Source organism: Perognathus longimembris, chromosome 4, assembly GCF_023159225.1.
Source record: "Perognathus longimembris pacificus isolate PPM17 chromosome 4, ASM2315922v1, whole genome shotgun sequence".
Taxonomy (NCBI): domain Eukaryota; kingdom Metazoa; phylum Chordata; class Mammalia; order Rodentia; family Heteromyidae; genus Perognathus; species Perognathus longimembris.
The window spans coordinates 71,745,234-71,773,131 of NC_063164.1; the positions used below are offsets into that span (position 1 = coordinate 71,745,234).

At 36.8% G+C, this 27,898-nt stretch overlaps 1 protein-coding gene and 1 non-coding gene across 7 annotated transcripts in view; both read right to left on the reverse strand.

Annotated features, from left to right (window-relative positions):
- Nucleotides 1-27,898, reverse strand: part of Mbd5 (methyl-CpG binding domain protein 5) — a 352,039-nt gene that overhangs the window by 93,852 nt on the left and 230,289 nt on the right. The gene's annotated exons all lie outside the window — the stretch shown is intronic.
- LOC125350999 lies at nucleotides 3,661-3,765 on the reverse strand. Its single transcript, XR_007210896.1, has one exon. It is a non-coding gene; the product is annotated as a U6 spliceosomal RNA (small nuclear RNA).

A 27,898-nucleotide genomic window follows, 5' to 3' on the forward strand; every position in this document is an offset into this window, starting at 1 on the left:
TCCTAAAACACTTCCCTGAGAAAAAAAACCTGAAAATATACTAAGCATACCAGAGCAGAACAATAATCTCTGAGGAACAGGAAATAAATGAGATGAGTCCTAAAACTTCTCTGGCTTATTGTCTTCGGAGAGTTTCCAAACTGCATGAAGAGAGGGTGAACCTGGTTACAACTTGGTAGACACCACCCACTAGGTTGAAGAAATGAATCTAATGATTCAGAGGGGACAAAACTAATATGCAGTTACAGGGCAGAATGACAGGAAAGAGAACAACATACAGAAAAATGCAGAGTTTTATAGCGGGATATATTTGAGGATTCAGATAACTACATGTGTAGGAAAGAAATGAGGATGATGAAAAATTATCCATATGGATAGATGGAACGGTGCTCACACAGGGATAGGAAGCAAAACACTTCATAACCAATGGGTATAGAGCAGAATATTCATAAGTGCCTTGTTCAGTGGTGGAGGGTAGATAGACAAACTAAACTCTATTATGGCTTAGTGTGATCAGGTTTTTTTTTTTCAAATTTTTTATTATCAAACTGATGTACAGAGAGGATACAGTATCATATGTTAGACATTGGATACATTTCTTGTACTGTTTGTTACCTCATCCCTCATTCCCCCCTCCCTCCTCCCCCTTTCCCTTTGCACCCATGAGGTGTTCAGTTCACTTACACCAAACAGTTTTGCAAGTATTGCTTTTGTAGTTGTTTCTCTTTTTTTACCCTGTGTCTCTCAATTTTGGCATTCCCTTTCAATTTCCTAGTTCTAATACCAGTATAGACGGTTTTCAATATACTCAGATAAGATTATAGAGATAGTGTACATACAACCACAGGAAGGTGATACAAGAACATCATCAATAGTAGAAGCTACAGATACACATGGGACGTTGAAAGTAGTTACAACTGTGATATAACAATTGTTTCCATAACATGGAGTTCATTTCACTTAGCATCATCTTATGTGATCATAAGGGTATAGCTATTGGGCTCTTGTGATCCTCTGCTGTGACTTGCCTAAACCTGTGCTAATTATTCCCTATAAGGGAGACCATAGAGTCCATGTTTCTTTGGGTCTGGCTCACTTCACTTAGTATAATTTTTTCCAAGTCCTTCCATTTCCTTAAATATGGGGCAATGTCATTCTTTCTGACAGAGGCATAAAATTCCATTGTGTATATGTACCACATTTTCCTGATCCATTCGTCTACGGAGGGGCATCTGGGTTGGTTCCAGATTCTAGCTATGACAAATTGCGTGCAATGAACATTGTTGTGCTGGTGGCTTTACTGTGATTTTGTTTGTGGTTTTTTGGACAGATACCCAAAAGTGGGGTTGCTGGGACATAGGGGAGTTCTATGTTTAGCCTTCTGAGGAATCTCCATACTGCTTGCCAGAGTGGCTGAACCAGTTTACATTCCCACCAACAATGAAGTAGGGTTCCCTTTTGGCCACATCCCCTCCAACAATTGTTATTGTTAGTTTTCTTGATATAGGACATTCTTACTGGGGTGAGATGGAATCTCAATGTTGTTTTGATTTGCATTTCTTTTATGGCCAGTGATGTAGAGCACGTTTTCATATGCCGCTTGGCCATTCTCATTTCCTCATCAGAGAAGTCTCTTTGTAAGTCTTTAGCCCACTTGATGAGGGGGCTATTGGTTCTTTGCGGTTTTGTTTTGCAGGAAGGTAATTTTTTTAGTTCTGCATATATTTTAGATATGAGGCCTTTGTCCGTTGTATGGCCGGTAAAGATCCTTTCCCAGTCTGCGGGCTTTCTGTTTATCTTGCGAGCTATGTCCTTTGCTGTGCAGAATTTGATGCAGTCCCATTTGTCCAACCCCTCTTTGATTTGCAGCCTTTGTGGGTCTTTGTTAAGGAAGTTCCGTCCTGTGCCAAGGTGCCCAAGTGTTCCTCCTACTCCTTCTTGTAGTGTTTTCAGGGTGTCTGTTTTGATTTCGAGGTCTTTAATCCATTTGGAATTGATTATGGTGCAGGGTGTTATATAAGGATCTAATTTTAGTTTGTTGCAGGTGTTGAGCCAGTTTTGCCAGCACCATTTGTTAAAGAGGCTATCTTTCTTCCAAACTATTGTTTTAGCTCCTTTATCAAAGATTAAGTAGGCGTAGTTCTGTGGGTTCATTTCTGGGTCTTCAATTCTGTTCCATTGGGTTTCAGGCCTGTTCCGGTGCCAATACCAAGCTGTTTTTATTACTATAGCTTTATAATACAGCTTGAGGTTGGGTATTGTAATTCCTCGAGCACTGTTCTTTCTGCTTAGGATTGTTTTTGCTATTCTAGGTCTTTTATTGTTCCATATGAATGTCTGGATTGCTTCCTCTATTTCATTAAAAAATAGTGTTGGGATATTAATGTGACTTGCATTGAATTTGTAGATAGCCTTTGGCAATATTGCCATTTTGATTATATTAATCCTCCCAATCCAGGAGCATGGGAGGTTTTTCCATTTCCTTAGTTCTGCCTTAATTTCATTTTTCATGTTTTTAAAGTTCTCATCATAGAGGTCTTTCACTTCTTTGTTTAAGGTTATTCCTAGGTACTTTGTGTTTTTTGAGGCTATTGCTAAAGGAGTTGTTTTCCTGATTTCAGCTTCGGTCTTTGGGTCGTTAGCATAGAGAAAGGCTGTTGATTTTTTAGGGTTTATTTTATATCCTGCAACTTTGCCAAAGTTTTGGATCAGCTCTAGTAGCTTGGGGGTAGAGTCTATGGGGTTCTTTAGGTATACGATCATGTTATCTGCGAAGAGAGAAAGTTTAACTTCATCTTTTTATATTTGAATCCCCTTTATATTTTCTTCTTGCCTAATTGCTCTGACTAGGAATTCTAGTACTATGTTGAAGAGCAGGGGAGAGAGTGGACATCCCTGCCTTTTTCCTGATTTTAAAGGGAATGGCTTTAGTTTTTCACCATTTAGAGTTATGCTTGCTGTTGATTTGTCATTAGCTGCCTTGATTGTATTCAGGAATGTTCCCTGGAATCCCAGTTTTTCCAGGGCTTTTAGCATAAATGGGCGCTGGATTTTATCAAACGCTTTTTCCGCATCCAGAAATAAAACCATGTGGTTCTTTCCCTTGCTCCAGTTGATGTGGTGGATTACATTAATTGACTTGCGTATATTAAGCCAACTTTGCATCCCTGGGATGAATCCAGTTTGATCGTCGTGTATGATTTTATTGATGAACTGTTGAAGTCGATTGGCCAGAATTTTGTTGAGAATTTTTGCGTCTATGTTCATCAGGGAAATCGGTTTATAGTCCTCTTTCCGTGATGAGTCCCTGCCTGGTTTTGGGATGAGGGTTATACTGGCTTCATAGAATGTGTCTGGTATTGAACGTTCTCTTTCAATTTCATTGAAGAGTTTGAGAAATATTGGTGTGAGGTCTGTTTTGAAGGCCTTGTAGAACTCTGCAGTGAATCCGTCTGGACCTGGGTTTTTCTTGGATGGGAGATCATTTATTGTCGTTTCTATTTCAATACTGGATATGGGTCTGTTTAGAAGGTTCAAATCTTCATGGTTGAATTTGGAGACATAACTTTTTTCTAGGAAATCATCCATTCCTTCCAAGTTCTCGAATTTATTGGCATAAAGGTTTGCAAAATCGTCCCTTATTATTTTCTGAATTTCGGTAAAAATATGGAATGCTTGACGAATTTGTCTGTCATACTTATGCAGGGGCCATGCTAATCTTCTCTGTTTCATTCCAATTTTAGTATATGTGCTGCCGAAGCGAGCTAGTGTGATCAGTTTTAAAAGCAATATCTGAAAGTGTCAGATTGTGTTTTATGTAGTAAATTACACTATCCTAGAACAAAGCTACAGAACTTTTTTTTGGAAAATGCTAAGGATGACCAAGGAGAAACTCACAGTGTCTAACATCCAATAAGAGTGATCAGACATGCAAAGAAGCAGGGAATGTTAGGAAATTAAAAAAAAAATACTACTACTTAAACATGTGCTGTGTATTTCTTGTTAATTACATGTCAATACAGCTCTTTTAAATAAACAAATGAGGCAGGAGGACCACCCATTTGAGGCTACTCTGGAATACATAATGAGTTCAAGGCCAGCTTAAGATACATAGTGAGATCCTGTCTCATAAAAGCAAGGGCTGGGGATGTAGCTCACTGGTATGCTTGCTAGCATGCACAAGGCCTTGGGTTTCATCTCTAGCACCACAAAAAATAGTAAAAGAAAAATTCAAAAGAAGCAGTTCTTCCTTACAGAAGAATTCTAGTCAATAAAGAGCTGCAAAAACAAGAGAATATTTGCATAGTTTCAAGGTATTTGCTTCCAAATATTCATTAATTGCACAGGGAAAATAGCAACATTATAGCATAGAAACCTGACAGACATTCCATAAAGCAAGGAATTAAGGTTACTATGGCTAGCAATAAAATCATGTATTCCTTCACTGACAAGCACATGTCACTTCCCCATGTCTTTAAAATGTATATTCTCAATATGATTACAAGAAAATAACAAATAGACTCAAACTGAGGGACAGACTACAGATGCATGGCCTTGACACTGAGGTCAAAAAGATGGAGACAGACCAGACTAAGAATAGAGAACCTTACAGTACAGAAAGATAACATAAATCTAAAAACTTATAAAAATCAGAATACTACTATAGTTTAGTGTACCAATGCTCATTTCTTAGTTTTTATGTACTTGGCCTATAATTATATAAGATTATACATTAGGAGAAGGTAGTATATAGAACTATATATAAAAATGCACTGCCTTTTTTTTTTGCGGGGGGGGGGGGCGTTGGACATGGGACTTGAATTGTGGGTGTGGGCACTGTCCCTGAGCTTTTCGGCTCAAGGCTAGTACTCTACACACACAGCTCCACTTTCAGTTTTCTGGTGATTAATTGGAGATAGTCTCATGGACTGTCCTGTCTGGACTGGTTTTCAACTGTGATCCGCTGATTTCAGCCTCCAGAGAGCTTGGTTTACAGGCCTGAGCCACCAACACCTGGGAGCACTGTATTGTTTATGCAATACTTCTATAAGTTCAAAATTATTTCATTACAATTTTTACTACAATAAATAATAAATTCAGAAAGATGAAGAAAGAGTAGCAGATTTTTTACTTAAAAAATTAGGCCAAGCATTTCAATCCATATGATTTCCTGACAGAAATGAGAAATCCTGGACATAAAATGATTTGATGGATAATGGTCATCTTTGACGAACTATAGAGAGAGAAGAGATGATGAAAGGCAAGAGAATGGATGTATGTATGTTGGGGATAAAACCCAGGACCTTGTACAAGCACTCCATCAATGGGCTACATTCCCAGTTATATTTGTTTTCTCTGTAAAGGAAACAAATGTGGAGACCATAAACCAGTTAGGTGTCATATTGTTTTGTCAAACTTTGCAAGATTTCTAAGAAGCATTAATGAACAGATAGACTTACATGTATTTAGAGAGGAAGGCATTGACATCTACAAGTTAGCTCAGCTTCACAAAAACAATATGTCAGACTAATTTTAGTCCCCACACCCTTTTGTTTTTGGTGGTAATGAGGTTTGAACTCAGGGCCTCAGTGTTTGCCAGACTGATACTCTACCACTTGAGACAAGACCATCTTTCACTCTGCTTTTAGCTAGTTATCCTGGAGATGAAGTCTAGAAAACTTCTCTGCCAAGGTTGGCCTCAAACCATGAGCATCCAGATTTAAACTTTCCGAGTAGATAGGATTATAGTCTAAGCAACTACTAGACCTGGTTCTCAATCTTTTCTTTTTCTTTTTTGGAAATATTATTTGGTTCTGAAAAATGCTCTAGACATAGAACTTTGATTTCAGGAAGGCACTTGGCCATACATTAGGAGAGCTTAGTAATAATTCAAAAGTCAAATATATTATTATTGGCCTTTCACAGTACTTAAGACCAATCTGCTATTAGAGAGTTCTCTACTGGCACATAAAGAGTTTTTCTCTGTAGTTCTACTCAAATAAACATGGTTTTCTATTAACTAGGATGAAGACAATAAAATTACATTATTAGAAGAATGGATGAAACAAATTAAAAGTTTTGCCTTAAAGTAAGATTAAATTTCTCCAAGTCAAGGATAAAAAGTGAGAGTAAATCAATCTTCACGACAGATGGAAATTACAAATGCCTTAGAAACATGAACTTTTCTTCAGAAACCATCCTGCTCTGATGGAATGGAAGCCAGGATCTTATTATACCCAGTTTCTGACTACGTTGGTGGAAGTGGCAGGAGAAACTCTGTTAGTAAAATGGAGCAGCCGATTTATTAGTGTGTTATGGCTAAGGTCAAGTGGAGCTTATTCTGCACATAACAACTCATTTATTATTAGGTCACATGGGAATACAGTGAGAGCTAGAGAAAATAAGTGAGAGGAGGTAAACACTTCATACGTACTGGTAATGGACATGTAGGGCATGTGGATGCCATAAGGAGTGTATGAAGAAAATATGACTACTTAATGTACTCAAAAGAAAAATCTAGAGAAAGCTTATAATATTTTGAGCAAGAATAGGGTGAACTTATAAGGCACAGTGTATGATTAGAGGTCTGTAATCTGTGTCTTGTATATAGGTTTATCTGATTTGGGGAAGGGACAGAGAATAACAAAATGGTGAGACAAAGGACAAAGGTGAACCAGTGCAACAGTGATATTCACAAGACACTATGTTAGAAATGAACTTTACAACTTGGAAGGGGGTCAGGAGGGAAGGAAAGTGGGAGAAAATGAGGGAGGGGTAACACTGTTCAACAAGAAATGTACTCATTTTACCTTATTTATGTAACTATACATCACCTTTACAAAAAATAAAATTAAATAAAAATACTAAAACATCAAGAATATAAAATTCCAAAAAAGAGAATTGAAAAACCACTTTTATGCTTAAGCCAGAAAAGAGCATTTTGAATGCTGACAGGTATAGTGTGCTTCAGTAGAGGGATATAGTCAACCTTTGACAGCACCATAACACTGCTCCACTCCACTCCTCCTACATTTCAATCTTCTGTGAATGACTCTCATTCAGACAAACCAACTAAAAGCCATAAGGCAAGAGAGCTTTTTTCATGCAATCCTAAAGATAACTGCACAGGCAACAAGGTGAGAGTAAGCAGGGTCCTAATTCTAATGTACTGACAGTGGCAACCTGAAACATGTACAAAAAGATTCTCTGATGCTATTCAACCTTACTGGTTCTATAGCTATGGACGGCAAGTATCTATTATGAGAACAGAATGAGAGAGGGGCAGCATACCATTTCTGAATCCTGTATCTGTTTTCAAAATGGAAGATGGAAGAGGGGAAGGTAGAATATCACATGTTCCTACTAGAAACTATGAATACTCATATACTTCTAGTTTACCTGACTGTTAAATGCTGTACCAACAAATGAAACAAAAATAATAGAGCAATAAAGTTGAGAATAGGATGATAAATTCAGTTTAAGACATGTGTACTATAAAATGCCCAAAGACCATTAAGACTATCAGTATTTTAAAGGAAAGGTAAGGATGAAGATGTTAGATTAGTGTAGTAATATACAAAGAGAGAATGGTATAGCAAATCTTAAGTTAAACCAAGATAAAGGAAACATGTATAAGAAAGCTTGCTTATGGGTGAAAAAACAACAGAAGAAGGTAGAGATGTGGGGAGATGGAGGCTCTATGAGAGGCCATATCCTCTAATGAGGGCCAGGGAGTTTCTGTCTTGGCACTTGATACTTTCCAATGATAGTACAGTGGTATCTTCTTACTATCTTACTTTATTTCTTAACATGAATAGGTTTTCTGCTCATCATATTCTGAATTCCAATACTCACACAGATATTAAAAACAAAGTCATGGAGGATTTGGGAAACATAGATGGGTAAACATAAAAAGTCAAAGTCAGCATCAAACAGGACTGTAAACCTAACCTTCAGCAATCGGCAAGAAGGATGGTTATAGCTTCAGGAGTCAGGAAAGTGTTCATAGTTCAAATTTAATTACCAATGAACAATAGGGTTGACATCAAATGTGTTAAACATTTAGCTGAAGAATTAGATATAGAAAGGGATATAGAGCTAACTGAAAGAAACAAAGCAAAAACAGCTTGAGGAGAAAAAGGCAGAGAAGCATCAGTAATAATTGCAGTAGTAAGCAAGAAAGGAAAGAAGAGAAAACCAAAACTGATTATTTGAAAAGAATAAAATAAGCAGATTCGTGTTAAAACTGCACATTTCACAAGAGAAGCTATAAAGCACAGAATGATGAAGAGGAAATAAAGATAGATGGTACAAAGACTAGGAAAGATAAGAATAGTTATTATGAACCACTACCTACTAAAATTTTTGAAAGCAAAGATGAAATAGCTGTATTCCTAGGAAACGTAACATTAAAACTGGCAAGAAGAAATGAATTGAGTAAGTAATAAACAAATTGACGATAGTCAAAGACTGTCATCTCTCAGGAAACGGCAGGACCAGGAAATTCCACCAACTATCTGAAGTACAATTAGTTAATTAGAACAATTTATATGAAACAGTAAAACAAGAAAAACAAGCAAAAGCTATCCAACGTATTTATGAGGCTAATATAGCCTTGATTTCAAGATAACAAAAATAATATGATTTGGCCATACAGTGTACACAGCATGAAAAAAAATAGGACCCAATGTTTACTGGTGAGATGATGCCATTGGGAAATCTTAACTAAGAAGATTTACAACATAAAACAATAAAAAGTATAAATAAGTTAGCACTTGCCTAAATGTGTACCTTAGTAAACATGACCTTTTCCCTTCCAATTTAAAACAATGTATCTCTAGTGTTTCTCAACAGCTCTTCTAAGCCCCAATTGGTTAAAAGCTTTCAGTGCTATGACACTGTTTCACTCACACTAATCCCTCAGGTGTATTAAGGTTAAACACGAACATCCAGAATACTGTCTTTCTGTCTTCCTCTTTGTGGCCAGCCTTCCTCTTTCTCAAACTTGTGAAATTGTGGCTGAAATGTGCTTGTCTAAAATAGGACAAAAACAGAAAGAGGGCAGTATTATGATTAAAGAGAATCTACTGCTGGTCCCTCAAATCTAGTATGTTTGCTTAACTTGAGTTAGGATAACTTAAAAGCACTGGTTTAACGAATGAAACTAGCAGTCTGCTGTTGTTGTTTGGATGCAAAGAATCAATGAATTAGTAGTTTGTTGTTTTAAATTTGGGGAGTGTACAGTCTGTTTCTCAATATGGCTTCAGCATCTGCTCCCTGCTAATCTGTGAGGATGACATAAGGTGAGAGATGTTTGAAAAAGGGAGATGTCAGTCATAGACTATGTTGCCTTACTGTGCATTTTAACTAGAGGAATATAAGAGTCTGTTTGCTTTCCTTCATTTCAGACTTTTGACTCTGAAGATGATTTATTTCTTCATACTACTATCATAGTGGAAGAATAAATTCTGAAGCCTAAAGAAAACAGATTAAGGGGATATAAATTTAAAAGATTACATAGGAGTAGTTTTCCAAGGATTGTTCAACTTCTCAGTTTTCTAAAAATTCTGGTGGTTCCTTTACCCAGAAACGCTCACAGGAATATGTGCTGAACAATTTGCGAAACTTCCTTGGTCTTGATAAAACAAAAAGAACATCAGAAGGCATGTGGCCTATAATAGAGTTAATTAAGTCACATAGTGAAAATAAATACAATGAATTCAGTGAATATAGCATATAATTGCAAGCTATATTTGAAGATAAAGCACAGTGTGTGTGTGTGTGTGTGTGTGTGTGTGTGTGTGTGTGTGTGTGTGTATGCATGCACATGCACTAGTCTTATGGCTTGAACTCAGGGCCCAGGTGCAGTCCTTGAGCTTTTTTGCTCAATTCTAGTGCTCTACCACTTGAGCCATATCTCTACTTCCAGCTTTTTAGTATTTAATTGGAGATAATAGTCTCACAGATTTTCCTGCTATGACTGTCTTTGAACTATGATCCTCAGGTCTCAACCTCCTAGGTAGTGAGGATTATAGGCATGAGCCACTAGCACCTGGCCCATTCCTTAAAAATACTTTCCTCCAAATTGATATCATGTTAAATGCAAAAGCAAAATTAATTTTTCATTGTAACTATTATCCATTATGTTAAAGCTAGGCTAAAAGCTAAAATAGTTCTCAAAAATCAGTCTAGAGAATAATTGCTACTTATACACCAAAGCTCATTAAAACTTTCTGTTGCAATTATAGGCGCAAGAGGATGATACTATAGTTTGGATGTGGTTTTTCCAGGGGTTTATATGTTGACATTTCATCAACATTTTGAGGTCCTAAGTGGGTCTATGATGCTAATTAAGACAAGGTATCGTGCAGTACACATGATTGGATCTCAGTGGTTTTATAAGAGAGGGAGAGACTAGAAGAGGCATCTACCTATACATGCTTTCTGTCTCATGCCATGTGATGTTCTACTCTCCTTGGGGACCCTATCACCAAGAAAGCCATTACTAGATCTGGCCCCTCAACCTCAAAACTTGAGAACCATGAGCCAAGCTAACCTCTTTATGTTAAAACATACCCAGACTATGTTACTATTTTTGGCAACAAAAAATGGAGTAATATGGATGGAGGGAAGTTCCCCAGGTAAACTACAGATGGCAGGGCCATTTAGCAGAGGTGGAGCTGAGGCTATTTCTTCTTTTTAAGTTGCTGCTTGATTTTAAGTTTAGGCACAAAAGATTCAAAGGACAGATATAACACCTTAAAAATAATTTGCAGCATGAATACATTAAAAGAGCAGAAACAAAGCTCATATAATAGTCGGGCTCTGATGTATATTTGTGGTTCTCATACTGCAGAGTGCTTGAAAACTACCAATATTCCTGGTCAAATTGGAGAACTCCAGTTTAGACTGAAAGTGCACTGATTGTGAATAGCACTTAGATAGATGTATATATTTTTTTAAACAACTCTCTCTCTCCAGGTAAATTTAATAGTCTAGGCACTGAAAAATACCAGCTGCTCAGTGGCTTATGTTGACTAAAGCCAAACAAATCTGGCAAAAGCGATTTTAACTTAAGATTTATAGTAGGTTTTGTTCATTGCCTTCACTGAATAACCACAGCAATAATAAAGTGTGATATATCTTTCAGAAAAACCTTTTACAATATGGACATTGCCTGTATTTTTAGAAAAAGAGGTTTCCAATGAATATCATTTTGTCTACATTAAGAAAACAATAAGTAATTTATACTATTTGGGTAATGGTCAAATAAATTTACACAGTATACTACATGAGATTAAGGCAAACTACAACAACAAGTTTTAAAGTATTTCTTTGTCTGTAAATAATTCAACACAGTCATAAAGAAAGGAATATGTACATATCCTTACAGCAGACACTTTATATCCATATTCCTTGGGGAATAAAGGCATAGAGTAAGACAGAATAATGATTTGTAAATATTAGCTTTTATTTGACAACTTTATCAATATATTTAGTAGCTTTTGGGCTACTAAGGCTTTGAGAAGTACAGACAACTTGAAGAAATAAGTTTATTGTAAAAATATCTAGAAGCTTCCATTACTTGTTACCTCATAGTTTCTAAAATAGATGAAAGTATTAAATTGGAATGATGTCTGCTGATAAGATGTATGCTCCTTGTTTTAAGTGATCCCCCAAATAGATAATTGTGAAATAAATGATGCAAAAGATAGGCATTCTAAAGTCAGGAAGGAAAAAGGATTTAAACAGCATAAATCATATTAAATCATATTGGTATTTTTGAAAGCCCCTAATAGTACCAGATACTAAGTCATTAAGTCACCAATCTTGGCAATGCAATGAAAATGTAAAACTATTGGTTCCTAGTTCAACTTGTAAATTTTCTTTTCTTGTATGTAAAATATAAACTTATGAGATAAAACAATTTTTAAGTATGGAGATTTTGCTAGTCAGCTGTTATAAACATTATTTTATAAAACTTCTAAGAAATAATTGACATTTCTCTAAGCCCTTTGGGAAAGAAAGAAAATATTCATGTCTTGAGAATCTAAGATTACGTAAAATACTCAGAAGCCTTAGAACATTTTCTTCTCCTGTCTCTTCCAATACTAGGTTTATTAAATAGTCCAAGGAATTTCAGTTTATTGCTTGAAATGCAGGCTTTTTGGATTTATGTGGAGTGATCTGTGAGTATGCCAGCTAAAAAAATATAAACACTTCTTTAATATGCCAGCTTTTCCAATTGCTTTTCTTAGAGAAGTATAAAAAGAAAATTTAAAAGAGGTTATTAAGCACCATGAAACACAAAAAGGGAAATGTGTGGGGTGTATTTTCTACTTAAGTGTTTTCTCCTTTCTCTTTGTTTTGTGTGTGTTTTTGAGACAATGTCATATTATGTAGCTCAGACTGGCTTTGGAATGAGAATCTTCTGCTCGGCTTCTGAAGTGCTGAAGTGCTGAGATTACAGGGATACACTACCATGCCCAACTTCTCTTAACATTAAAAAAAATTATATGGACTAAATTGAGTCTCCCAAGAATTTAATGTTGAAGCCCTAAGCCCTAATATGACTGCATCTGGAGATGAGGTCTTTAAGGAGACAATTAAATTAAAGGAGGTCATATGGAGGTGGCTCTAACCCAGTAACTCTGGTGTCTTTAAGAATAGGAGGAGAACATGAGCAAACACAGAGCAAAGACCATGCACAAACCATAGAGAAAGTTTGTAGGAGAATACAAATCTGTCAGCATCCTTTATCAACCTTCCTTCCTCCAAAAATAATGACACTAAATATCTGTTGTTTTAGCCACCCACTCAGTCTTTAATATTTTGTTATGAAGGTTTTGGTAATTAGTAGTCTTCATACTGTGGGAACCATGGAGGATTGGTGCCAGGACCCCAATTTTTGTGGATAATGAAATCTGAAGATGCTCAAGTCCCTTACGTAAGATTAGATAGAATTTGCATATTGCCTATGCACATCCTTCTGTATAGTTAAAAATCATATCTTATTCTTCTTTTAGTTACTCTAGGCTCTTCAAATTTTTTTTTTAATTTATTAAGCTACTGCTTTTCTTTTTTTTTTTTTTCTCAAATTTTTATTATCAAACTGACGTACAGAGAGGTTACAGTATCATACGTTGGGCATTGGATACATTTCTTGTACTGTTTGTTGCCTTGTCCCTCATGCGGCTCTTCAAATTTCTATGTAATGTTTAGGCCCAAGTCAATTTCCTAAAATATCCTATTAGAATTACATTGATCTATGAGTCAATTTGGGGAAAACTGACATGTTTATTGTAACAAATGTAATATATTAGTGCAAGCTCCACTGAGATCTTTAATTTTGCTGAATTAGCTTACGCTTTTCTTAGATATCCTGTACACTGTTATTTTTATTTCTATGTACTCTCCATATTTGCTCTTATAATAAATAGTACCCTTTAAAATGCATTTTTGTATTATAAATGTAATTTACTTTTCTATATTAGTTTTACAGTCAGTCATATTGCTAAACTTTCCTATTACTTCAAGTAATTTGCCCATAAATTATTTTGAGTTCTTCTATAGAAAATAATATCTACAAATGAATCATGCACATATGTACAAAGAAAGTAGTTTTATTTCTTCCTTCCCAATGCCAACACTTTGTATTTTTGTCTCACTTTCTTTTGCATAGTGTCTGTGACCACTATGAAAATATTAAATTGTTCCAATTCTGAAGGAAATGCATCTAGGATTTCATAAGGAAGAATATCTGGACTTCCAGGAAGACGGCGGAGGAGCAGCAGAGCCCAAGCTGAGCTCCCTCTGACATCGCAGTTTTCCCATCCCACAGAAACTTTTACCCCTAGAAAGATAGCAAAAGTAAGTTATAACAGTACAGGGATTCTGGCCAGGAAGGAAAATTTGACTTTGCTGGTCTGAAAACACAGATTTGAGCTCCAGGCGGCGTCCTGCCACCACGCCAGTGCCGGCGCCAACACAGCGCCCTGCACAGCACCCCGCACTCCCTGCAGCTAAAGCAGTCCAGGCTGAAATCCTCCAGATGGCAGCATACAGACAGATCGCAGGTTGAGCACGGATGGACCGAAATCGCAGAGAAAGCGTGAGTACCCCCACGAAAGTCACTCTCACTCGTGCCCACAGAGCAGCTCCTCCCCCACCGCCAGAGCAAAGCGCCATCTTTGACACTGGCATAGGGTCAGACCAGACAGGAGCTAAAGCCCGCCTGGGGAAAGCGAGGACAAAGCGGCCATCTTTGAGAAGGACAAGAGGAACCGACCAGTGAGAGCCAGCTCCACCCAGGAGTATGACCCCTGCCTGGGGGGGGGAAGGGGGGGCTGTCCTGGGCCTTGGCTCAGCTAGAGGTGGTCTGCCCGGACCGCCGGAATTCCTCAATTAAAAGCAAAAGCAGCGAGCAACTACCATACCAGTGGTACAAAACAGCCACACGGGAGAACAAACAGTTCCCGAGACAGAGAATGGTCCCGTTTAGAAGCCCAATTCCCAGCCTGAAATGGAGCTGGATTCCATACCCTGCTCTACCCAGGAGGCCGCAACACCCAGGAGGCCGCCCCGCCCAGGATGGAGGAACCTCCCCCCAGGCGAGCAACGCTCAGCTGGGTAAACCAGACCAAAGGCACCCGGCCCTGCTGAGCCACAGTTCCCAAGACTGTTTCATGTCCGCCACCTACACGCCCAAGTCTTACCTGCAAGCTGTGGGAACCACAGAGCCCCAGGATTTCACTGACAGGGGACGAGGGTCAGAGCAGATCCACCCCCTGTGAACTGAAAGCCAAGCGGTAGAATAGACTGCAGACCATCGAAAGGAAACCAGAGACTATAGAAAGCCCACCCAAACAAGGAAGACTCCTTTTTATTTATTTTTTATTTTTTCTCAAATGTTGTTTAAGCTTTCTTTTTTTTAAATTTTCATTTCTGAAACGTCATTGGTTTGTTCTCCATTTTTACTTGTTGGTTCTATCAAGTTCTTTTTTGTTTGTTTGTTTTTTTCTGATTTTTTCCTTTTTATTTTTTAAAATAATTTTTCTCTGCTATGTGCATCTGTCTTCCAGTATTCTTTCTTTATCTCTCTCTTTGCATTCTTTCTTTAAAAATTACTTTCCTATGAATAACACCTCTACTCTTTACTGCTAACTCTCCATTGTCTATCATTTTAACCTTGTTCTTTCTACTGATTCTACTCTCCTCCACATTTCCACGTCACTGAAACTAAACCAAAATCATCACCCCCACCATAAATTTTAAATCTGTTCTCTTTACTACCTCTAACTTACCATCCTGACTTACTTCTAGGACCTCCAGATTCCATTGACTCCTGGTTACTGGATAGAGGTATCCCTGCTTATTCCGAGTGAATCAAAGGGGTTCATAGAGAAAGCCAGTCCTAAAAGAACTTAATATAAGAACAAGAATTGCTCATAGGGCTGTAACAATAAATAAGTAACTACTGAATACAGAGCTCAGGATTGGTTGTTATATTGAAATTGTATTGTTTAGGAACACCAAATATAATTTTATACACAGGTATAAAAGGTATCCATATATAATTGTGAACTTCTAAGATTTACACAACAGTGCTTGGGAAGGTCTGCTTTGGGTCTTAAATGGTGCTCACAGGTGCTTGTAGATTGGCATTCCCAATCCAAATGGGCAGAAGAAACACAAGAAAGATGGCAAACAATGGAGTCTTATCTTCCACTCAAAACAAGCAGGAAGCAGAACAGTCAATGAAAGACATAGAAGAGAAGCCTCAAAATGCTCCACAAAGTTTACTGATAAACATGATAAATGAAAAGTTTGAATCTCTTCAGTCAATTATTCTATAGCATGTGGAGGCAAAGCAAAAATTAATGGAGAATTTCATGGCATTCACAAATAGAAAGATAAATGAACTTCAAGAGTCAAATGAAAAGATAACTACCTAGCTAAAAGATTTGAGAGACAGCACTCAAAACCAAATTAATGAAGTTAATGAAATAAAGAAGTCCATGCAGGACCTAAGAGATAATTATAACAAGGACATGGAAATCATCAGGAAAGACAAGTCTGAAGGAAAAGAGATTCGAAATCAAGTAGCTAGCCTATAGTCCCGACTAACAGAAGCAGAGGATCGAATCTCAGGAGCTGAAGATTCCCTAGAATCTATGGAGAAAGATCAAAAAGCAATGCAAGGGCTGGGAATATGGCCTAGTAGCAAGAATGCTTGCCTCATATACATGAAGCCCTGGGTTCAATTCCCCAGCACCACATATATAGAAAACAGCCAGAAGTGGCGCCGTGGCTCAAGAGGCAGAGTGCTAGCCTTGAGCATAAAGAAGCCAGGGACAGCGCTCATGCCCTGAGTCCAAGGCCCAGGATTGACAAAAAAAAAAAAAAGCAATGCAAAACCAATTCAATCGACAAAACAGATCGCTCGAGGAGATTCAAGATACAATCAGAAAGCCCAATTTAAGGATAATAGGTGTTGAGGAAAACCTGGAGAAGGAAGTTAATGGAATAGGCAACCTATTTAACAGAATATTAGCCGAGAACATCCCAAATATCCAGAAGAATAGGCCTATACCGATACAAGAAGCATTTAGAACACCAAACCAACCAGACCAGAATAGGACATCCCACAGATACATTGTGATCAAAACAGGATCAACAGAGTCCAAGGAAAGAATCCTTAAAGCTGTTAGGGAGAATAAAACAATCACATATAAAGGAAAATCAATCAAAATTACCCCAGACTTCTCAGCAGATACCATGAAAGCAAGGAGAGCCTGGAATGAGGTATACCAAACACTAAAAAAAATTAACTACCAACCAAGAATAGTGTACCGAGCTCAACTTTCGTTCATAGCCGAAAGTCAAATAAAAGTCTTCCACAGTAAGGAAAAACTGAAACAATATACCTCCACCAAACCAGCTTTACAAAAAATCCTCAAAGATGTACTATACAGAGAAAATAATCAAGATCCCAATGCAGACAGAGAAATGAACCCTAAATAGTAAACCAGAATATCAGATCAACAAATGGGAAGACTCAGCCTTTAACAAGATAGGGATAATGAAAGGAAGAAATGATCAGCTCTCAATCCTAACTCTCAACATTAATGGAATTAATTCACCAATCAAACAACATAGGCTCATAAGTTGGATCAAAAATGAAGACCCATCTTTCTGTTGCCTCCAAGAGACTCATCTATCCAGCAAAAGTAAACATCTTCTAAAAGTGAAAGGCTGGAATCAAATCTATCAAGCAAATGGCCCCCATAAGCAGGCCGGAGTTGCAATCCTAGTATCAGACAAAATCGACTTCAAATTAAAGAAGGTAAGAAGAGACAAAGAAGGTTACTACATACTAGTAAATGGATCTCTCCTACAGGAAGATATAACCATCCTAAATATCTACACACCAAATACAGGAGCACCCAACTTCATCAAACAAACACACTGACTCTAAAAACACTCACAGACCCAAACACATTGATAGTTGGGGACTTTAACACTCCACTATCACCTCTGGATAGATCAACATGCCAAAAGCTGAAAGAAACCACAGAAACCACAGAACGAACAATTGCATAGAACAACTAGACTTAATCGACATCAACAGAATATTCAACCCTGTAACAACAGAATACACATTCTTCTCAGCGGCACATGGAACATCCTCCAAAATAGATCACATCTTAGGTCACAAAGAAAATCTGTACAAATTCAGAAGTATCAAAACCATTCCCTGCATTCTCTCAGACCACAATGCACAATGGAATAAAATTAGAACTCAACTCAAACAGCCACCGCAGAAAATCCTACAATTCATGGAGACTAAGAAACACACTGCTGAACCATCAGTGGGTCATTGAAGAAATTAAAACGGAAATTCAAATGTTTATGGAATTCAACCAAGTTGAGGACACAAAGTACCAGCTCCTTTGGGACACAGCAAAGGCAGTACTCAGAGGAAAATTTATATCTCTGAATGCATACACCAACAAACTGGAGAAACAGCAACTCAATCATTTAAGGAAGCACCTTAATTTCCTTGAGAGAGAGCAACAAGCCAAATCCTAAGTCAATAGGCGGAAACAAATAATTAAAATCAAATAAGAATTTAATCAATTAGAGACGAAAAAACCATCGAAAAAATCAACAAAACAAAGAGTTGGTTCTTTGAAAAAATCAACAAGATAGACAGACCCCTAGCAAACCTGACCAAAAAACAAAGGCAGCACACTCAAATAAACAAGATAAGAGATGAATTAGGCAACATCACCACGGAAACAACCAAAATTCAGACCATAATAAGGGACTATTTTGCAAACCTTTATGCCAACAAATTCAAGAACTTGGAAGGAATGGATGATTTCCTAGAAAAAAATCTATTCCCAAACTCAACCATGAGGATTTAAACCTTCTAAACAGACCCATATCCAGGATTGAAATAGAAATGGCAATAAGTGATCTCCCATCCAAGAAAAGCCGAGGTCTAGGCAGATTCACTGCAGAATTCTACAAGGCCTTCAAAACAGAACTCACACCAATATTTCTCAAACTCTTCAATGAAATTGAAAGGGAACATTCACTTCCAGACTCATTCTATGAAGCCAGTATAACCCTCATCCCAAAACCAGGCAGGGACTCATCACGGAAAGAGGACTATAGACCGATTTCACCAATGAACAAAGAGGCAAAAGTTCTCAACAAAATTCTGGCCAATCGACTTCAACAGTTCATCAATAAAATCATACACGACGATCAAACTGGATTCATCCCAGGGATGCAAAGTTGGTTTAATATACGCAAGTCAATTAATGTAATCCACCACATCAACCAGAGAAAGCTAAAGAACCACATGGTTTTATTTCTGGATGGGGAAAAAGCGTTCGATAAAATCCAGCACTCATTTATGCTAAAAGCCCTGGAAAAACTGGGATTCAAGGGAACATTCCTGAATACAATCAAGGCAGCTAATGACAAACCAACAGCAAGCATAACTCTAAATGGTGAAAAACTAAAGCCATTCCCTTTAAAATCAGGAAAAAGGCAGGGATGTCCACTCTCTCCCCTGCTCTTCAACATAGTACTAGAATTCCTAGCCAGAGCAATTAGGCAAAAAGAAAATATAAAGGGGATCCAAATAGGAAAAGATGAATTTAAACATTCTCTCTTCACGGATTACATGATTGTATACCTAAAGAATCCCATCGAATCTACCCCAAAGCTACTAGAGCTGATCCAAAACTTTGGCAAAGTTGCAGGATATAAAATAAACGCTCAAAAATCAACGGCCTTTCTTTATGCTAACGACCCAAGGACCAAGGCTGAAATCAGGAAAGCAACTCCTTTTGCAATAGTCCCCCAAAACATAAAATACCTAGGAATAACCTTAACTAAAGAGGTAAAAGACCTCTTTGAGGAGAACTTTAAAAGCTAGAAAAATGAAATTATGTCAGAACTAAGGAAATGGAAAAACATCCCATGCTCCTGGATTGGGAGGATTAATATAATCAAAATGGCAATATTGCCAAAGGCCATCTACAAATTCAATGCAATACCCATTAATATCCCAACACTATTTTTTAATGAAATAGAGGAAGCAATCCAGAAATTCATATGGAACAATAAAAGACCTAGAATAGCAAAAACAATCCTAAGCAGAAAGAACAGTGCTCGAGGAATTATAATACCCAACCTCAAGCTGTATTAAAAAGCTATAGTAATAAAAACAGCTAGATATTGGCACCGGAACAGGCCTGAAGACCAATGGAACAGAATTGAAGACCCAGAAATGATCCCACAGAACTACGCCTACTTAATCTTTGATAAAGGAGCTAAAACAATAGTTTGGAAGAAAGATAGCCTCTTCAACAAATGGTGCTGGCAAAACTGGCTCAACAACTGCAACAAACTAAAACTAGATCCTTATATATCACCCTGCACCAAAATGAATTTCAAATGGATTAAAGACCTTGAAATCAAAACAGACACCATGAAAACACTAAAGGAAGGAGTAGGAGAAACACTTGGGCTCCTTGGCACAGGATGGAACTTCCTTAACAATGACCCGCAAAGGCTACAAATCAAAGAAAGGTTGGACTAATGGGACTGCATCAAACTGCAGAGCTTCTGCACGGCAAATGATATAGCTTGCAAGATAAACAGAAAGCCCACAGACTGGGAGAAGATCTTTACCGGCCATTCAAGGGACAAAGGCGTCATATCTAAAATATATGCAGAACTAAAAAAATTACATTCCTCCAAAACAAAACCGCAAAGAACCGAGTGGGCTAAAGACTTACAAAGAGACTTCCCTGATGAGGAAATAAGAATGGCCAAGAGACATATGAAAAAGTGCTCTACATCACTGGCCATAAAAGAAATGCAAATCAAAACAACATTGAGATTCCATCTCACCCCAGTAAGAATGTCCTATATCAAGAAAACCAACAATAACAATTTTTGGAGGGGATGTGGCCAAAAGGGAACCCTACTTCATTGTTGGTGGGAGTGTAAACTGGTTCAGCCACTCTGGCAAGCAGTATGGAGATTCCTCAGAAGGCTAAACATAGAACTCCCCTATGACCCAGCAGCCCCACTGTTGGGTATCTATCCAAAAGACCACAGATAAAATCACAGTAAAGCCACCAGCACAACAATGTTCATTGCAGCACACTTTGTCATAGCTAGAATCTGGAACCAACCCAGATGCCCCTCAGTAGAAGAATGGATCAGGAAAATGTGGTACATATACACAATGGAATTTTATGCCTCTATTATTAGAATCACATTACCCCTTTTGTAAGGAAATGGAAGGACTTGGAAAAAGTTATACTAAGTGAAGTGAGCCAGACCCAAAGAAACATGGACTCTATGTTCTCCCTTATAGGGAATAATTAGCACAGGTTTAGGCAAGTCACAGCAGAGGATCACAGGAGCCCAATAGCTATACCGTTACAAACACATAAAATAATGCTAAGTGAAATGAACTCCATGTTCTGGAAACGATTGTTATATCACAGTTGTAACTACTTTCAACGTGCCATATGTAACTGTAGCCTCTATTATTGATGATCTTCTCATATCTCGTTCCTGTGGTTGTACCTACACTTTCTCTGTATCTTATGTGAGTATATTGGAAACCGGGTATACTGGTAGTAGAACTAGTAAATTGGAAGCGAATACCACAATCGAGAGACACAGGGTAAAAAAAGACAAACAACTACAAAAGCAATACTTGTAAAACTGTTTGGTGTAAATGAACTGAACAACTCCTAGGCGGGGGGGAAGGGAAAGGGAGAGGGGGAGGGGGCAATGAGGGACGAGGTAACAAACAGTACAAGAAATGTATCCAATGCCTAATATATGAAACTGTAACCTCTCTGTAATTCAGTTTGATAATAATATATATATTAAAAAAATTATATCTGCTGCAAGAACTAAATAGATACTCAGTATGAAACTTTGGAATTTCTATTCAATTTTTCTGGGGGGAGGGAGTTGGTCATGGGACTTGAGCCCAGGGCCTGTGCATTATCCTTCAGATTATTTGCTCAAGATTAGCATTCTACCACTTTTAAATGACAGCTTCATTCCTGGTTTTCTGGTGGTAAATTGGAGATAACAATTTCATGGCATTTTTTGCCCAGGCTAGCTTCAAACCATGGTCCTCAGATGTCTGCCTCCTGTTTTCAAAATATATATATATATATATATATATATTTTTTGGCCAGTCCTGGGCCTTGGACTCAGGGCCTGAGCACTGTCCCTGGCTTCTTCCCGCTCAAGGCTAGCACTCTGCCACTTGAGCCACAGCGCCGCTTCTGGCCGTTTTCTGTATATGTGGTGCTGGAGAATCGAACCTAGGGCCTCGTGTATCCGAGGCAGGCACTCTTGCCACTAGGCTATATCCCCAGCCCCTGTTTTCAAAATATTATTAATTTTTTGGCCAGTGCTGGGGCTTGGACTCAGGGCCTGAGCACTGTCCCTGGCTTCTTTTTGCTCAAGGCTAGCAACCTGCCACTTGAGCCCCAGCACTTCTGGCCATTTTCTGTATATGTGGTGCTGGGGAATTGAACCCAGGGCCTCATGTATACAAGGCAAGCCCTGTTGCCACTAGGCCATATCCCCAACCCTCAAATTATTTTTTATACAGACTTATTTATTCATCAGAAAATGTAGTCTATAAGGACACATTTCTGAAATTTATTCAAACTTGCATATTCACCTTTTTGATTGGCTTTTCCCTTCCCAGGGATACCCTCAGCCTTTAACAGAGCCAATTTTCGTAAATGTTTAATCACTTGAGAATAATTTCTAATTGCTGGTTTTTATACAAACATATGAATGTTACAATTTATTGTGATATAGAATATGTCCATTTTTTCAATTTCATTAAGTTTTATGCCTTTTGAGGCTATTTTGGGGTTTTGACCTTAGAGCTGAGTTCACTTGGTTTCCTTGTTTATAGTTGATATTTTTCCACTTGAGGCATGCCTCTAGCCTGACATTTTAGTGGTTAATTGAAGACAGGATCTCCCAGACTTTTCTGCCAGGTTGTCTCTGAATTGACATCTTTCTGGTCTCATCTTCCTAATTAGCTAGGATTACTGGTATGACTTTCCACTGACCCACTTACCTTTTAAAGGGATTAAACCTTTCATAATTTTGAAACTACCTCCTTATCTCTCTTCCTGCTTGGTATATTAACATTTATTTGGTTGGTATTGTTCAGGTATAACTTTTTACTACCCTTTCATTTTCAATCATTTTATGTATTTGAGCTTTTAGAATGTTACAGTTTTTAATTGCTAATATATCTGGACTCGATTCAAGTAGTTTAACTTTTGCTTTTTATTTGGTCTACTTTTTCTGTGCTTAAAACTACTCTCCTACTGCCATAATACATTGACTGGGATAGTTTACATTGGTTTCAAACACATTCCATTTTCTCACATTGAATTACATGTCATTCCCATCTCTGCATTGGATTATTTCATTCTCTTCATAATCTGTTAGTGGGTTGCTTGGGTAATTTTACTATGGTTACTGATGGTTCTCCTCTTGGCTTTTATACTAGTGCTGGATGTTTCTTTTTATCTTCTATGTTAACCTTTGGAATTAGGTATGATAATCTTGTTTATTATTATTTGTGGCAAAATAAACCATTTATTTCACATATATTGTACTGAATTTACTGGTCATCTTTGCCCAATGTTTTTCACTCATATTTCCTTTCAGTATCTCAGACTTTCAGGATTCCCATTTTCCTGTCACTTCACTTAATTTTTCATAGTTGTTTCTTTTTAGAAGTTGATTTAGTTTATGTCTGTTGATAGGTTTGGTTACCTTTTTGTTTTCTTTAAAAAAAAACCCCATTATTGGTAAGCAAAGGAAGGGGTGGCATTGTCCAAAAAGAAATATACTCATTACCTGACTTATGAAAGGGAAACCCCACTGTACATCACTTGAACAAAGTACTATATTATATATATCTATATATTCTATATGTACATTAGTTCAATATATAATATATATCACATATACAGTCCTATATATAATATAGTATATATATATACCAGACCAAAAAAAAGACATACTAGTGTCATTTAGTCTTTTTATCATTGTGACAACACGTCTGAGAAAAAGTTGGAATAGTCAATTCTGGCTCATGGTCTCTGAGGTTTTATTCCATGAACAGTTAGTTCCATTGGAAAGAGGACAGTTTCTTCAGAAAACAGTATTTGTAAAATTGGATAGCTATTGCAAAATATTAAAATTTATCCATTATCTCTTACCACATATATATTGTGAAAGATATAAAGTGAAGGAAATTCTCATACATTCTCTATGGGAATGTATTAGTACAGCCAATATAAAGCATAGTATGGAGATTCCTCAGAAAACTGTGACTAGATTTAACATTTTATTCAGCTATCTCAATTTCGGCTATCTATCTTAAGGAAATGAAATTAGCATATCAAAGAGATAACTGTACTTTTATGCTTATTCTGGTACAATTCACAATAGCCATAATATGGAATCAACCCAGGTGCCCACTGATGGGTGACTAAATGGAGAAAACTTAATATTAATACACAGCAGGTTGCTAATCAATCATTTAAAAAGGTGGAGTCTCAATATTTGTGCAAAATGGATAGGACTGGAAGACATTACTAATATTAAGGGAAATAATCCCTAGGGAGGCAACTATTACAGGTTTTGTCATGTGTAAAAAAAAGCTATTGTTAAGTAGAAGAGAGTACAATAGTAATTAGTATAAACTAGGAAGGACCAGAGCTTAGGACAGAAACAGGTTGGATAAAGGACATCAAAACACACACTCCAGTGATCTACAGCACAGCAGTGTGACATTCCAAATGTATACTTTCTAAAAATGAATAACTATGTTGATTATGTTTTTAATTACCAAATCATAGATTCAAAATGTGTTTATGAATATTTGTCCTATACTTAAGAATATATTTAAATTATGACAGACTCTAAGTAAACTTTGATTAATATAATGGGTATTTGGGAGACACAGTAAGACATAGCCTGCTGAAATTAATAATGTATTGATTAGAATTAGTGTCTTTTTTCAAGACACAATAAGATAAATTTTTCTCTTCCTTAACAATAGAAATGCTTTTAGTATTTCTGGTAAGAAAAATTCTCTGTTGTAACACAGCTTATTTTTTAAAATAATAATTACATATTTATTGTCAAAGTGATGTAAAAAGGGGTTACAGCTTCATACGTTAGGCCATGGGTACATTTCTTGTACTATTTGTTACCTCTTCCTTCATTCCTCTTCCCCTTCCCCCTTTCCCTCTCCCCCCATGAGTTGTTCAGTTGGTTTACACCAAGTCATTTTGCAAGTATTGCTTTTGGAGTCGTTTGTCTTTTTATCCTTTGTCTCTCGGTTTTGATATTCCCTTTCACTTCCCTAGCTCTAATACCAGTAAATACAATATCCAGGGTACTCAGATGAGATACAGTGATATCGCAGGTACAAGCACAGGAAGAGGATACAAGAGGATCATCAAGAAAAGAAGCTACTGTTTCACTTGGCATGTTGAAAGTAATTACAACAGTGATAGAACAGTCGTTTCCATGACATGGAGCTCATTTCACTTAGCATCATCTTATGTGATCATAAGGGTATAGCTATTGGGCTCTTGTGATCCTCTGCTGTGACTAGCCTAACCCTGTGCTAATTATTCCCTATGAGGGAAACCATAGAGTCCATGTTTTTTTGGGTCTCACTCACTTCACTTAGTATAATTGTTTCCAAGTTCTTCCATTTCCTTATGAATGGGGAAATGTCATTCTTTCTGATAGAGGCATAAAATTCCATTGTGTACATGTACCACATTTTCCTGATCCTTTCCTTTACTGAGGGGCATCTGGGTTGGTTCCATATTTTAGCTTTGACAAATTGCTAACACAGCTTATGAGCGTATAATGTAGTATAAAAACTAAACCTACCATGATAGAACCTGAAATATTTATTCTACTTAAAAGCAAGAGAAAAAAACTTTAATCAAGTCTCCAGACTTGCAAATTTACAACTTATTAGGCAATAAAATATTTAAAATAAGGAAAATGGGATGCTATTCTTCAATTTTGGAAAGACATGCTTCTAAACTCTTAAAACAGGTTAGCAATTCTGGAGGTTAATGTGAAAAAGTAGCAATATGGTTCAGGTCAGCTTTGAAATCCATCAAGAAACAAAAATGTCATTAAATTGAGTTAAAGAACTTTTATCTTTGCACAGAATAGTTCCAGATTAACATATAAATGATTTTACGGACTCAAACTATATTTTTTCAAAAAGTAAAAAAACTATGTATAAATTAATGAACCCATTAAAAAAAAAGCTAATTCATATGGCTCATCTATAGTTCTTTGAAAATACTCTGAGTTACAAATGAAGATACGTGAAGGTTATTCAAAGACTCAATTCCAAACGTGGACTAAATAACAGCGAAATTATGTATAGGGGAAGCTTCCCAAGTAGAATTAATGTAATGACAAAATAGATACTCTTTTCACTTGCTTCTGCAATTATCTTCAGAAATATGCCCTCATTCAATTCTCACTTACAAAGTTCAAATTCAAAGTCTGAACCAAGTTTTTCTTTTTTCATTTTCATAGGTATATACTATCAAATAACATGATGTTGATATTTACACTTTATATAAGGGATAGAGGATAAACAAAAGAAAGAAATAGGGAAGTCTTTTGAATTTGGTAATGAAATTTCTAGTATATCATTCCAACTCAGTCAAACATTTCAGTATATTATATAAATCAGGTAAGGCTAGATTAATAACTTAAAACAAAGGTACTGGACAGGAGAATGTTTACAGGAAGGGCCACAAAGTCAATGAAAAGATTACAAATAATTTTAATTAGTGTACATTTAAAGAGAGATTACAGTTATTTCATGACTAGAAAAATAACTTATGTGGTTTGTGTTTTCATTAACAGTCTTTGCATAAATGTAACTTGTTTCCAAGTCTCAACAATTATTTGCATATAGACAGAAGTTTTGTTTTCAAGCTTAAGCTATCACATTTATACCTCATTAAAAAATTTCAAAATCCTATAGGTATTAATATACCTATGGTCTATTATAGGAATATGGATGTGTATATGTAATGTGTGACAAATGAAACAAAAGTCTTCATAATCCTCATTATTTAAACAATAAATATAGAAGAACATGCTTAATTATTCCTAAAACTGATCTAAGTGAGCTAGGATTGTTACTATATTAGATTATTACTTCATTATTATTATATGTGTCTCAATATAACAAAACAGAAGTTATCGATGTATTCATGCCCTGAATTGGCATGAATATATCAAACTCGTGTACTGGAAATAAAATTAAAATAAATAACATCTTACTAAAAACATTTTTCTCCCTCTGGTTTCTGAAAGCCTTGACTATTGAACCTATTAAAAATAAGTCTGGGCTGGGGATATAGCCTAGTGGCAAGAGTGCCTGCCTCGGATACACGAGGCCCGAGGTTCGATTCCCCAGCACCACATATACAGAAAACGGCCAGAAGCGGCGCTGTGGCTCAAGTGGCAGAGTGCTAGCCTTGAGCGGGAAGAAGCCAGGGACAGTGCTCAGGCCCTGAGTCCAAGGCCCAGGACTGGCAAAAAAACAAAAAACAAAAAACAAAAGTCTGGTGGCTTTCCTGTGTTATTATAGAACTGATTTTTCATTTTTTACTGAAGTCTATTCTTACCTGAGTTAAAAGTCAATTTGCAGCCATATCAACACATATTTTTTAAAATCAGATAAGGACTAGGTCTATATATAGCTAAACTGTGTGTTTATTGCAATGTGTAACAAAAAGACAAGAAGCAAGTCTTCATTACACTATAGAGAGCTAATTGCAACTATTTAAAGTTTAAATTACTTTCCCTCAGTTCCCTGCTAGTAGACTTGGTGGAAAATCAGAGGAAGAATTGTAGAAAAGAATAGTAACTGCTCAACATCTCAAATTCTAACACAAGTGAAATTTTTTTGGCAATTTCTACTTTCTGTTGAGACTCAAAATTCACCAGTTAAAACATACACATCACAATGCTTTGTTACTGTAGTGGTCTCATCATCATGATTTGTCATTAACATACAAAAATGAATAATCATTTAGTAATAGACCATGAACTTGAGTTGCATTTCTAGTAGAAAAAGAGGGCTTTTCATAAATAAAACCATATTTCCCTCCTAAGTCTAGCCTCTGAAAATGAATGAGATGAGTGAGTTGTGTGGTCTGAATTGGCGTATACTACCTAATTAAATAAATTCCAAATAAATCATTTCTTGAGAAATAAAATTGTTATTAGTATAGATGACTAA